Source organism: Ambystoma mexicanum, chromosome 11, assembly GCF_040938575.1.
Source record: "Ambystoma mexicanum isolate Mex_15411 chromosome 11, UKY_AmexF1_1, whole genome shotgun sequence".
NCBI lineage: Eukaryota > Metazoa > Chordata > Amphibia > Caudata > Ambystomatidae > Ambystoma > Ambystoma mexicanum.
This window is the reverse complement of record NC_090934.1, coordinates 775,621,952-775,637,069: the sequence shown is the minus strand read 5'-3', so window position 1 is coordinate 775,637,069 and position 15,118 is coordinate 775,621,952. Positions and strand designations below refer to the sequence as shown.

General features: G+C 42.8%; 1 protein-coding gene across 1 annotated transcript in view; it reads right to left on the bottom strand.

Annotated features, from left to right (window-relative positions):
* LOC138503732 (forkhead box protein M1-like) overlaps positions 1-15,118 on the bottom strand; it is a 512,443-nt gene that overhangs the window by 130,002 nt on the left and 367,323 nt on the right. The gene's annotated exons all lie outside the window — the stretch shown is intronic.

Below are 15,118 nucleotides of genomic sequence, written 5' to 3'. Positions count from 1 at the left end.
AATTAAATATGACAACCTTTCATTGAAAGGCAATGTGCAAGGAATGTGAGCACAATGGAAAAATCGTTTCGCTGCGGATTTAAAAAGGTGCTGTTTGGGAAAGGAATTCAATGGGAAAAATCATTTGGGCTTACTAATTAAAAGGCAATGTTGGGAAAAAGGAACTCAAACACACTTAGGCCAATCCCCCACTACACAAACTTTTAAACATATGCTTAAATACATTAAAAACAAATATTCAAGCGTTATACAGAGATTATAATTTCTTGACTGTTCAGGAAATTGACTGTCAAGAAACTACAACATTGTTTGTGTTTGTTCTGGTCACATTGAAATGTGGGTCTTACAACAGTATAGATTATTAAATTGTTCACAGTGACCAAAATTGTGAACTCTGGTCACAATAAGAATTGGATTTGTGTCCATTAATATTTTGTACTTTTGTATTTTTACAATCTCTGTATAACGTTTGAATATTTGTTTTTGATGTATTTAAACGGTTCCATGTGTTAATATCCCTGCAAAAATATCGACATACAACCCCGCTCCCAAAAACCCCAAAAATTATCTCCCCCAAAAATATCACCTATGGCCATTCCAGACGACCATATATACAGCGATATTTTTGGTGGGGATAATATGTAGTGATACCATTTAAACACATGTTTAAAAGTTTGTGTGGTGGGAGATTGGCCTACTTTCAAAATGGATTTTTTGATCAAAATGCATTGTTTTTGTTAGCAATGAGTTGTGTGATTCATGCCATTCATGTAACTTCTAATACCCAAAAAATGCATGCAGTTTATCAAGGTGGCAGTGGTATTGTGTGCAAATTGGGGCAGCTAGATTCTTTTAATGGGTAATGGTTGAAGTGGAAGGCAATCAGCCCACCCCTCTCCATGTCGCATAGCTGACTCAGCTTGATAAAACACATTTTGTGAACTTGGAAGGATGCACTTTCCATAAAGATTGAGGTTGAGTGATGGTTGCCGAGATATTCTATGTTCAGAGGAACCTGAAAACATATGGCTTTATTAGAAACATTTCTGAAAAGTGTGCCGTAAAAAATGAGAATATTGTCTTTGGGAAGGACTTCGGGAGGGGTCATGCTCCCCCCTTTCACTTAGTTGTTTGCTCATATTAATAAGGGGATGGGGCCATATCTGCCCCAAATCAAAAGTGTGATTTTGCAATTGTGAATTTGAAAGTGTGACTAGGAAAGTGCTATATAACAAAAGGCGTGCTGTGATGCAAGTCCTTTGGGAAATGAAACGGACAGGGGCAGACGAAAAAGGCGCTGCAGCAAGGAATGTTGCAGCTGCTCAAAGGATCCAGTATCAGAACGAGTTGTGGAGATGGGAACAACAAGTGAAAAGAACTGCGTCGTGCATGTCGGTCTGTTTTATAGTAGTTGCTTGTTACAAAGTGTACCATCGACATGTTTGTCCGAGAGTGCTCCAGGAAGTATGCAATAGTTTGCTAAGGATTAAGAATGGGGGTAGGGGGGTACATTGTTGCTTCGACTGGTTGCGTGCGCGGTGGTACAGCACAGCCACCTTTTTTTAATAAGATTGCATTGAGCAAAATTGGCTTTATTTAGTGGAATGTTTGGGGAATGGTGCTTAGCATTTACTGTGTTGCCTATTTCATGTTACTGTGTGGCAGTTTGTCTTGGACAGACCATTATGCATAATGTTGTAATGGAAAGTTGGGACTTAAATGTTAAACTTTAACACACTTAGGTAGGTTGTCCACGGATAAAGCATGCGTATGTCATGGGATGGCCCCTGGGGTCGTGCACGGCACACCCACCGTGTGTTTGTAGTGCCCAGGATGACTAGCAGTGGACATACAATCTCACCCACACGATTAGGGAGCCTGGTGGGTCAAGGTTGTAACATGCTTCCACATTACAGGATTTGAGGTAGCTCCTGTTCATTATAACTTTGTGTGGCAAGGTCATTTAGAATTATAGCTTTTGCTGTTATTTTGACGTGGAGAAATGGGAAGAAAACGCTTTCTCATGAACGCGCACTCAAATGACAATTTCATGAAGGCAATTACATTTTAAATAGGGTTGGGTTCAGGGTCGGGCTGGGCCATTGGTTATTCGGCCCTAAGCCAGGCCGAAATCACTTGGAGGCCCTGGGGGCCCGTTTCTGAAGCCACCACCCCTGGGTTGGTTTGGGTTTACTATTTGTTACTTATGTTACTTTAAGTAACGCAAGTTACATTGCTTTGCGGCCGACATTTGCTTGGCTTTGCGGCCTGCTCCACTGGCTCCAACAGCTAGCTAGCAGATACATTCATCATCAAAGAAAGGTAACACTAAGGTGTTACCTTTCTTTGATGAATGCATACATCATCAGAGTAGGCCTGGGGCGGGCCCGGCCAACCGTGTGCAGAGTGCCCTGCAGCCCGAGCCAATTGTCAAGTCGCCGACACTATGGCACCAGGCTAGTGGCCGAGGCACTGACTGTGCTGAAGACAAGTGTTACTATTTTATAACTCACACTGGGAGCGGCCGGGCTGGGCGGGGCCGGGGCTGCCTTGGCAGCCCGGCCCGCTTCCAGTGAATTGTAAGTAACATGAGTCCTGTCCGCATTTGCAAGTTGCAAATTGTTCCAGTTCCTCCAAATGCATTAAAGTTCTGGGGGTTGGGGGTCAAGGGTGGACTGGGCGGGTAGATCCTGAGGCTTGGTGACGTGTGAGCTGCTGAGTCTGAATTACCTCAAGTGAAGGAGGAAAAAAGTGTACTGGCGTACAATCTCATTAAAACATTTCCAACTTTCAGTTGCACGACGGACGCTGCACACCTGGCTACAAGGATGTAGGTAAAAAGCAAGCTTTACTTACTTTCTGAAGTTTCCAACTTTCCATGCATATTAAGGGCTGACTGTAGTCTGCACAGCTCCATGCTGGGGAATTTGTTGTGGGTTATAGGTGTTTCACTTTAAGGTCTATCAAGTGGACCTTGTGGTGATTAGAGAGTTAAATATAAGCAGAGGGGCTACAGGCAATGGAGATACAATGGTAGTGCAGCCTTTCACAATCTGCCCATCCAGTATTAGACAAGAGAGAGGTATAGAATCGGAGGGAATACGGGTAAAGCAGATGCAACGCCAATGTGTTTCTACTCGGCCCATTCAATGTGTGGCACATTTTCTCTGTAGGACCAGCATGTGCTGGTTAGAGTGGATCTCCACTGTATTGTTTGTGCGTCACTGTTGATTTGTGGTTTATGTGGCGCAGCATGCAGGCAGAACTGTTTTTGCATGGACATTTCTGGCAAATCCTACCTTACAAGTGAGAAGACATTTTTCTTCTAGATGTGGTTAATTGATGTTCGCATATCTCTGATTTAATCCCCATCTCGTTGCTTTTACATTTTCAAGCAGGGACCGCCCAGGGAAAATGAAGTGCTGGTGATTGGCTAATTAAGTGTTTGCACACACATGCGGCCCAACTTTCGAGTGTGGTCCCAGCCATTGACATAAAAAGCCCTTATACTCTACAATCCGCCCCAACCCTTCATTTAGGCATGATATTACTGTGGAGGATTTATCACACTGCAGAGAAATGATAATTTGGGAGATGGGAGCATCCTTAAACAAGCATTGATAATGCCAAGTGTTTGGTATGGGAAAGGCCCTGTCATAGTGGTATTAACTGGTCGTTGATGATAGCAGCAAAATGGTGTGACATGGGCATATAATAGCAATGCCTAGCAAATGCCTAATACTTATACATAAACTCAAACTGTTAACAGGACTTCAGTGAAGGACACACATAGGGGCTGATGGCAGACTTGTCTAAGACATTTTTGATTACACCATTAGCGGGGGTTTACAGCTCCAATTAAGTCCTTAACTCTTGAAGCCTGCTCTGAGAAAACACTGCAAAGTTTGATGTTAAGGTTCAAATAAATGAAGCTCAAAGAATTTCCATGAAGACGTGTTTTGGACGGGGGGGGCAGGTACTGGGTGGATATGTAGAAGAAAAGACGTGTATTGCTACGCGCCAGCTCTCTGCACTCCAAGGGGAGAGAACTCCCAATTATATTAATGTAGCCGGTTGGCAGAGTCTAAAGTGAGCCCTACCACCTGCAGTACTCAATCTGTATGTTGTGTGGTTACTTAACTTCTGTATGGGAACTTAGTGTACTACAGTCTGCGAGAGGAAATGTCCAATCCTAGACTTGGTAATAGTTTTACTGTATGCTACTCTGTATAGACGTTCTCCATCTTTAAATTCAACGCTCTAAAGTTTCTGTGTTCAACACACTTTTACTCAATGTTTTTCAAGAAGAAACAGGCCACAAACTTTTTTATCAAGGAAAAAAGTGAGGCCCTCTATGGGTCGTTTTTAATCAATTGAAACACAAAGATATTGTGGATGTTTTCACACAAAAAGAAAGTAAGTACATTAGCTTCATGCGATAATCATTCCAAAAATTCAATTGTGAAAATAGAAAGGTAAAAATAAAAAGGTAATTCTTTCTCAAAACATAACACGAGGCAACTCAGTTTATCTTTACAATACAAATTCTTTAATGTGATATAGGTTGAAAATAAATTCAAACTTTACACACATATTAATAAACATTAGCATTAAATCGTACACATAGAATCATACATATAAAATCATTAATCGTAAATCAACGCTCCATATAACATATAGCAAGACCTATGACTACGCTCATCCTATAGACTTAAAAGAGCCCAGCTGGAACCATAGACTCTTCCCTGTAAAATGATAATTGAGCGTACTTAAAGCCCTAATCCTGGTTCTATCTGTTGCCAGATATTATAGAGTGCTATGAATAAGTGCATGTTGCAAGTATTGGTACAATACTGCCAAAATGAGAATTCATGTATAGTGGACGGATCACGCACAAATTCACCCAGGAAATGATCAATTGTCTTCTTCAGTGCCCTGCATTGAGTTAGTAAATGCCTGGCTGTCTCTATACACAAGGGGGATTTGCAGATCCAACATATTCGTTCTACTACAGGAATATTTTCCCGTGCTCCTGTGATGGATAGGGTCGGTAATTGTTCTAATCGAAACAAAATGATAAAACGACGGAGTCTTCTGGTCGGACAGAGAATAAGGTAGGCCTGCGGTTTCATGAACTTATAAACTCTATAATTTACAAAGTGATATGATTTGAGAGTGTCTAAATGGGCAAAATTCTCCAGCCAGTCCCAAAGGTCCACCTTTTTCCCAAGTGCATTTAACATTTCCTTAGTAACACTTACCCCTCTGTTAATCCAGCCAATTTCATTAAGGAATTTGCCCATAACTTTATAGAAAGACGAGGTGGAATGTTTTTTGCTTAATTCCTGATGTAGAACTATTAATAGAGGATTGGATGATCCACTTGTCATCTTAAGATAGAACCCAGTTCTTCTTTTCAATACCATAGCCTTAAGTGAGGGGAGGCCCAACTCTAATCTTATCAGGGCCATCGGCACACCCGGGGGAAGCCTTAGCATGCGTCGCCAGAACTTTCTTGGAGCCACGCCAGATTTACCGTCAGCAGCGACTCAAGGCCATATATGACCATCGGTGCAAAAACTTGCATGTAAAGGTGGCGGGTCCCCCACAGTGTAAAGCCCCCTTGTTTATTAGTGAAAGATGCAATAAGTGAGATCACTTGAAGGGCCCTAGTAACACAGCCCTGTCTGCAAAGGGCATAATCACCTAGGGGCTCCATTTCCACTCCTAGGTAGCGATAGGACGGGGCGTACAGAATAGAATGTTTATGGACTATCAAATTCACACGTGTTACTCTTTTCCTAGTGAATCTCAACACATTAGTCTTCTCCAAATTGATGGTCAGGCCGTTGGTCTTAGCGTACTCCCAGAGAGTATGAGCAGAACGCCTGAGGCCACCAATGGTGTTATCGAGGACTACCAAATCGTCGGCATACGCCAACACAGCACATAAAACTTCGCCTATTTTTGGTGGGCAGTTATTTACCTCAGCAAGAGTCGCAGGAATGTCATGTACATACAGGTTGTATATGAGAGGCGCTGTAACGCAGCCCTGCTTGACCCCTCTATTTTGCTTCACGTTTCGGGTCGAGTTGCCCTCCTTGTTGAGTCTGAGGCACACCGATGTATCTTGATGGAGCAACCTAAGATAATATAACAAACCTGTAGGACAGCCCAGCACTTCTAGCTTGTTCCAGAGCCTCGCTCTCGGAATAGAATCAAAAGTGGCCTTAAAATCAATAAAGAGTGTGTACAACGGGGGTTGGCCCCTACAATGCGCCCTTGTACGCAATATATACATTACTAAAAGGTTGTGCGATGTAGAGAAATCCCGCCTAAAACCGCATTGAAATCTACTGAGTATACCAGTGTTCTCTACCCATTTTTGCATTTCAGTGAGCAGAAGAGAGGCAAAAAGTTTCCCAGTGACATCCAGCATGGATAAAAGCCTGTAATTGTTTGGATCTGTGCGAGTGCCTTTTTTGAACACCGGGATCAAAATAGCAGTTTGCCAAGATCGGGGAATTTTCCCCAGTACAAAGATCTTATTAAAAAGTACAGAGAATAGGTCCGCCCAAAAGGACGGGTTTTTTTTTATCTCTACATTCGCAAGCCCATTTGGGCCGGGAGCTCTAGAAGACTTGAGGATGACAATTTTGTTATATACTGCCCCAGGTGAAACGTCAAAAGGGGGATGGATAGGAGGCTTCCCCATAGAGCTACTCTCGGGCCCATCTTCCTCAGCATTGCGATTAAGGAGGAACTGTTCCCATATTTTTTCATTGATTGGATTAGCGACAGGTCCTTTGACCTTCGCTCTATTCTCATTTAAGAGTGCCCAAATATTTCGGGAGTTTCTAGAACAGATAGTTTTGACAAGTCGCTGATAGCAATTGTTCCTCTCTATTCTCTTAATACCCTTTATCTCTGCTCTATATCGATTTTTGGCCGTTCTTAATTTCTCACGATATAGGACTCCCGAAAGGTTCTGACATTTTAAACTACGTATCATTCTTCTAAGCCCATCCCTTGGCATCAGTTTATCTTTACACGCTTGTATGTTCACATTGTCCACTCTTAGTCAACGTAAGTGCCAAAACACAAACAAAAGTTTTCCTTGGTTAAACGTCACCAATCCCAAATAGCACCAATTTTTCTACTATGTTGCCAACACGTTTCGGACCCTGCAAAGGTCCATCCTCAGGGCAAGTGATACTATTGGTTCACAGATGTAGATATATCCGCACCTTCAATCCCTAAGGGGAAATGCAGAAAGATTCCAGCTATTAATACTGTTTTCAAACTCAACTACTTATATTCCAATTTAGATAATTGCACAGGACCCACCTCGTATTCAAAATGATGGGATCTCTACTTTCAGTCATAAGGCACACCTTTGTAACAGAACTCTGCTGCACTCGTGCACCCCTATGTGCGGTAGATTCCACCTCACGCTAGCCTCCTCAGAATAACGTTTCTAAAGTCAGGGCAGAGAGAGCTATTGATTAGTTACTGTTTAGGAGAATTATAAGACACCTAAGGTCAATCCCTATGTTATTTATATCCATAATTCAATAGTTGCGTCTATGCAAGACCAAAGTCTTGCAATTAACAGTCCTGCATGGACAAATAACACGTATCCAGTTAGTCAAGAGATTCAACAACCCTTGCGTATTCCCCTACGTGGTGATGTCTAACAAATGAATGTCAGAGGTTAAGTCAACCCTACACGATGGTCTCTAATACATCAATATCTGAGTTTAAGTTAGTCCTTATGTGGCCCACCTGCCTATGTGGTCGTAATGCTTTGCTCACTGTAGCGATAGCTAATCTTCTCTTGTTCAGTCCACGGGCTGCAGAATTAGTGCAGCCCGTGTGGCGTGATAAGAATGCTGCTCTTACTTCTTCCGATGTGTGAAGCTCCTGGCACCCGGCGTGAGCGTAGTGAACACTCGTCCGGGTGTTGTGATTTAAATAGCAGTCACTCCTAATCGCGCATGCGCAGGATAAGCAACACAGGCCGTGTGGTCGGGCCGGTACTCTCCAGAGCATGCGCTCATGCGAAAACAGAAAACGTGTGCCTTACGCGCATGCGTTAAGGCTCTTGTTCGTCTCGCTGTCAGCTGTCTCTGCTGATCAGAGAAGTGCTGTGTTCCTCTATGGGACAAACCTTTGTACCGCCGCATGCAGGTAATCATCATGTCGGGGTGACAGGCCCCTAAACATGAGGAAAATAAACAAAGGTAATTGTGCAATAGTAACGAGGTGCAACTCGAGTTAGATAATTAGCGAACAACGGTAATTCCTGTTGCTATAATGGAGTCTTACTCATTTTGATAGCCCCCTTCAGATCGCTACTACTGAATTGGGAATATTCAGTGATAAGATGATTTAGAGATGTCAATATTAAGAGAGAGGCATCTCCATGCCCTGTGTATCTTTAAACCAATATGGGGTAGGGTGTTCCACTTATGGTTTTGTCGACTTGGCGATCCAACAAGATGGATCCATATGTGTAAAAAATACCTTTACACAGACCATAGTCCAGGCGAGTGGGGATGACGCAGAACAAGTTTGCTTGGGTCCCCATGTGCCCCAGGCTCGGCCAATATGTAGTGGAACGGTAAGCCAATGCATCAATGACTTAAAATCTCCATGTGACCATCAATAGATCACATCCTGTCGGTATTGTGGTGTGAGTCAACCCATTTCTTCCTACGGCCCATCATGTCCTGCGTTTACCTATACCCCTGTCAGGCTGTTTTTTCACCATTGTCTGTCTCAGTTATAACCGTTGGTTGATGCACACATTTCAATGGTTCCTGCCGTCATGTAAAATCTGAACTCACTCAGGACACTTGGATGACGTTCACAATCTTGATCTATCAAGACTAAGCCGGCCGCCCTTTACGTTGGGCTCAAAAAGTTACAGTTCAAAAAAAGGTGCATCTTAACTCAAATTAGAGTCCACATTAGAACAGTTTTGGCATATGAAACATAGCACATAAAATCAAAGTCTACATTCATGCCCCTAAGGCTAAGACAGTCAAGTGAGTCGATCCACATAATTTCCTTCTGCTGTAACATTCTCACTATGTCGCCACCTCTAGGGCTAAGGTTGACTTGCTCCAATATCACGTATTTAATTTGTGCTATTGAGTGTCTGGCCTCTGCAAAATGCATTGCCACTGGTGATTTCTGACTCTTCATTCTGATATTTGATTTGTGCTCTGACCAACGTGTTTTTACTTTTCTGGTGGTCATGCCTACATAAAATAGGCCACAGGGGCATTTTAATCCATAGATGACGTTATGAATCGCATGTGCATGAGTGTTTAAGGGGGATAAAATTCCCGGTATGTGGATGCCTAATGGTGTTCTCTTTTATTATATTGCTGCAATGTTGGCAGTTCAGACATGGCATGGTACCCTTGTAGGTAGGTGTTCCGGTTGTGGTGGTTATGTCTGCTCAAATCAAACTGCTGCGTAATGATTTGTTGTTTCTGTAGGCAAATGTCGGAATATCTGGAAACAGTTGATGGAGTCTTGGATCCATTCGTAACATGGGCCAATGCTTTTGAATGATTCTTTTAATTCTTTTGCTCTGAGTGGAGTGCGTTGTCACATATACCAATATTTGGTGATCTCGAGTAGCTTTTGATGTCAGGAGGGTTTCCCTTTGAATAAGCTCCACTTTGTTTTTTACTTCAGAGATCAAGTTCCTGTTGTATCCCCTTTCGATAAATTTAGTTTGTAGAGAGGATGATTGCCTCGAGTATTCTGTGGCTTCCAAGATGTTCCTTCTGTACCGTAAAAACTAGCTTAGTGGTACACTGTCCAACGTTCTTTGTGGATGGAAACTCATTGCTAAAAGCAAGCTATTTCTATCGGTTTTCTTTGTGAAAATGCGTGTTTCCAATTTACCATTCTTCACATACACTTCAACGTCAGGGAAGTGAATATCGGATTCACTGGTGGATGTCGTGAATTTAATTCTCGGATTCATATGGTCCATCATCGAAAAGAATTGTTGAAGTTCACCTTTGGGACCTGTCCAGATTCCAAAGATGTCATCGATATACCGTGTATAAAGTGACAAATGGCGAGACCGTCTGGGAGATGTTAGTACATTCTCGTGTTCTAAAAAGAACATAAAGATGTTGGCATAGCATGGGGCCATTGCTGCACCCATGCTAGTTCCTGAGATCTGCAGAAAATAACGTTCCCCAAATTTGAAGAAGTTGTTCATTAAAACTAATTTCAACAAGGTTAGGACAAACACTCTAGCCGCTTTGCAGTCAGCGGTTCTTAGCAACATCCATTCCACCGCCTCCAAGCCTGTGTCATGAGTTATATTCGTGTAGAGCGACGTGTCGTCCATAGTGAAGAGGACATCACGACCCTCTATGAACCTAACATTTTGTAGTTTCTTCAAAAAATCAGTTGTGTCCTTCATGTAGGTCTCTGTTTCCTGGATCAGTGGTTGTAAAATACGGTCCAAGTATTGAGCCAGCGGTTCCAAGATACTGTTGGTTGCTGCGATGATTGGGCATCCTGGAGGCTTCAGTAGCCTCTTGTGGATCTTGGGTAGTATGTAGAGAACAGGCGTAATAGGATGTTTGTTATTTAGAAATTTGTGCGTTTTCTCAGAGATCTTCCCCATCTGTTCCGCTTCATCTAAGGTTTCTTCAATTAATGTCATGATCTACTCGAGATCACCAAAAATTGGTATATGTGACAACGCACTCCACTCAGAGCAAAAAGAATGAACAGAATCATTCAAAAGCATTAGCCCATGTTACGAATGGATCCAAGACTCCATCAACTGTTTCCAGATATTCCGACATTTGCCTACAGAAACAAAAAATCATTACGCAGCAGTTTGATCAGAGCAGACATAACCACCACAACCGGAACACCTACCTATAAGGGTACCATGCCATGTCTGAACTGCCAACATTGCAGCAATATAATAAAAGGGAACACCATTAGGCATCCACATACCGGGAAATGTATCCCCCTTAAACACTCATGCACATGCGATTCATCCAACGTTATCTATGGATTAAAATGCCCCTGTGGCCTTTTTTATGTAGGCATGACCACCAGAAAAGTAAAAACACGTTGGTCAGAGCACAAATCAAATATCAGAATGAAGAGTCAGAAATCACCAGTGGCAATGCATTTTGCAGAGGCCAGACACTCAATAGCACAAATTAAATACGTGATATTGGAGCAAGTCAAACTTAGCCCTAGAGGTGGCGACATAGTGAGAATGTTACAGCAGAAGGAAATTATGTGGATCGACTCATTTGATGTCTTAGCCCTAGGGGCATGAATGTAGACTTTGATTTAATATGCTATGTTTGATATGCCAAAACTGTTCTAATGTGGACTCTAATTTGAGTTAAGCTGCACCTTTTTTTGAACTGTAACTTTTTGAGCCCACCGTAAAGGGCGGCCTGCTTAGTCTTGATAGATCAAGATTGTGAACGTCATCTAAATGTCCTGAGTGAGTTCAGATTTTACATGACGGCAGGAACCACTGAAATTAGTGCATCAACCAACGGTTATAACTGAGACGGACAATGGTGAAAAAACAGCCTGACGGGGGTAGAGGTAAACGTAGGACATGATAGGCCGTAGGAATAAATGGGTTGACTCACACCACAATACCGACAGGATGTGATCTATTGATGGTCACATGGAGACTTTAAGTCATTGATGCATTGGCTTACCGTTCCACTACATATTGGCCGAGTCTGGGGCACATGGGGACCCAAGCAGACTTGTTCTGCGTCATCCCCACTCGCCTGGACTATGGTCTGTATAAAGGTATTTTTTACACATATGGATCCATCTTGTTGGATCCCCAAGTCGACAAAACCATAAGTGGAACACCCTACCCCATATTGGTTTACAGATACACAGGGTATGGAGATGCCTCTCTCTCAATATTGACATCTCTAAATCATCTTATCCACTGAATATTCCCAATTCAGTAGTAGCGATCTGAAGGGGGCTATCAAAATGAGTAAGACTCCATTATAGCAACAGGAATTACCGTTGTTCACTAATTATCTAACTCGAGTTGCACCTCGTTACTATTGCACAATTACGTTTGTTCATTTTCCTCATGTGTAGGGCCTGTCACCCCGACATGATGATTACCTGCATGCGGCAGTACAAAGGTTTGTCCCATAGAGGAACACAGCACTTCGCTGATCAGCAGAGACAGCTGACAGCAAGACGAACAAGAGCCTTAACGCATGCGCGTAAGGCACACGGTTTCTGTTTTCGCATGAGCGCATGCGCTGGAGTGTACCGGCCCGATCACACGGCCCGTGTTGCTCATCCTGCGCATGCGCGATTAGGAGTGACTGCTCTTTAAATCACAACACCTGGACGAGTGTTCACTACGCTCACACCGGGTGCCAGGAGCTTCACACATCGGAAGAGGTAAGATCAGCGTTCTTATCGCGCCACACGGGCTGCACTAATTCTGCAGCCCGTGGACTGAACAAGAGAAGATTAGCTATCGCTACAGTGAGCAAAGCATTACGACCACATAGGCATGTGGGCCACATAAGGACTAACTTAAACCCAGATATTGGTGTATTAGATACCATCGTGTAGGGTTGACTTAACCTCCGACATTCATTAGTTAGACATAACCACTTAGGGGAATACGCAAGGGTTGTTGAATCTCTTGACTAACTGGATACGTGTTATTTGTCCATGCAGGACTGTTAATTGCAAGACTTTGGTCTCGCATAGACGCAACTATTGAATTATGGATATAAATAACATAGGGGCTGACCTTAGTTGTCTTATAATTCTCCTAAACAGTAACTAATCAATAGCTCTATCTGCCCTGACTTTAGGAACGTGTTTCTGAGGAGGCCAGCTTGCGGTGGAATCTACCGCACATAGGGGTGCACGAGTGCAGCAGAGTTCTGTTACAAAGGTGTGCCTTATGACTCAAAGAAGAGATCCCATCATTTTGAATACGAGGTGAGTCCGGTGCAATTATCAAAATTGGAATATAAGTAGTTGAGTTTGAAAACAGTATTAATAGCTGGAATCTTTCTGCATTTCACCTTAGGCAATGAAGGTGCGGATATATCTACATCTGTGAACCAATAGTATCACTTGCCCCGAGGATGGACCTTTGCAGGGTCCGAAACGCGTTGGCAACATAGTAGAAAAATTGGTGCTATTTGGGATTGGTGACGTTTAACCAAGAAAAACTTTTGTTTGTGTTTTGGCACTTATGATGACCAAGATTGGACAATTTGAACATAGAAGTGTGTAAAGATAAACTCAGTTGCCTCATGTTATGTTTTGAGAAAGAATTACCTTTTTATTTTTACCTTTCTATTTTCACAATTGAATTTCTGGAATGATTATCGCATGAAGCTAATGTACTTACTTTCTTTTTGTGTGAAAACATCCACAATATCTTTGTGTTTCAATTGATTAAAAACGACCCATAGAGGGCCTCACTTTTTTCCTTGATAAAAAAGTTTGTGGCATTGACCTGTTTCTTCTTGAAAAACATTGAGTAAAAGTGTGTTGAACAGAGAAACTTTAGAGCTTTGAATTTAAAGATGGATAACGCCTATACAGAATAGCATACAGTAAAACTATTACCAAGTCTAGGATTGGACATTTCCTCTCGCAGACTTTAGTACACTAAGTTCCTATACAGAAGTTAAGTAACCACACAACATACAGATTGAGTACTGCAGGTGGTAGGGCTCACTTTAGACTCTGCCAACCGGCTACATTAATATAATTGGGAGTTCTCTCCCCTTGGAGTGCAATGAGGTCTGGCGCGTAGCAATAAACGTCTTTTCTTCCAGTTTTCTTACCAGTCCCGAGTGGCCCTGTGACACCCGCCCCGGTGCACCTGAAGACTAACTGAAAAGTGCTAATTACAAACCTAATCCGGTCATTTAAAACATTTAACGTTTCATATTTATTTTGGTAGTGCCTCCCCCATTCCCCTCCTTGTGCTGGGTGGATATGCCCATAGGGATTAGCATGGCCATGGGCAGTCAATGGGTGGGCAAATAACCAAACATCACACCTACAAGCTTTGTGTCCCTCCTCATTTACCATTCTCCCTATCTGTACTCTGATGCAATAGTTTGGGTTTAAAGCAGCACCTAATGAACAAAATAAAAAAAAAACTGTGAGCAATGTATTAAGCCATTGTCTGCTAAATGGGGGTAGATGGATTTGTGTAGGGCAGGCTATTGGGTCTTTAATACTGGCCTGAAGGCACAGGAGTATTAACACTTTAAAAGCAGAGCCATTCATGTCGTTCGGCCTCTATGTCTGTTCAGTTCTTGAACCCTAAGGCATTACTAACTGCTTACTCCTGCATGCCGTAACTAACACATTACCACTCACCAGAGCCACAATCGGCCCCTACTGTGCATGTTTAGTAGCTATGTGCGGCCTCCCTAAATGTCCTGCATGTGTACATGCACGTGAACAGCCACATTCGGCAGTGTTTGATATGTACACTAATTGCAGCCCTCTCTTTCTTGCAGCATTTGAACAGCTTCAACGACACATCCTGGCACAACGAAATTGCAGGAGAGAATAAGGGACACTCTAGGCAACAACTAACCTAAGCTAAGTGCTGCACTACCTGATGTGTGTTTATTATGCTGTTGTGCATTTGTATACTGCAATAGTGATATTGTATGTTTGTGTAAAGTCAGAAGCAGGGACGTATGTTCGTATGTATGAGTGCTGTGTAACAGCCTGCTGGAAGCGTGCGCAATGGTCAAAACCTTACCCTAACATCCCCAACCTATCCATAACCTCTCCCTAAACCTCATTCCGCTTTCCCTACTTCCCCCCCCTTCCTATCCACCCATCATCACCCTAAGCCTTATTCCCTGCTGGGGTTGCGGAGCCCTATAAAAGCATCGACTTGCAACAGGTCTCAAAACCGCAGTGGGGGTAGTCGATTCATGCCACTCCGTCGCCTTAGAGCTGTGGACCCTGTCACAGAACTGTATGCAAAGTTATGTTATTCTTTGAGTTGTATTGTAATGTAATATTTGAACATAAATACAGCTGGCTAAGTACTCTCTGTTGT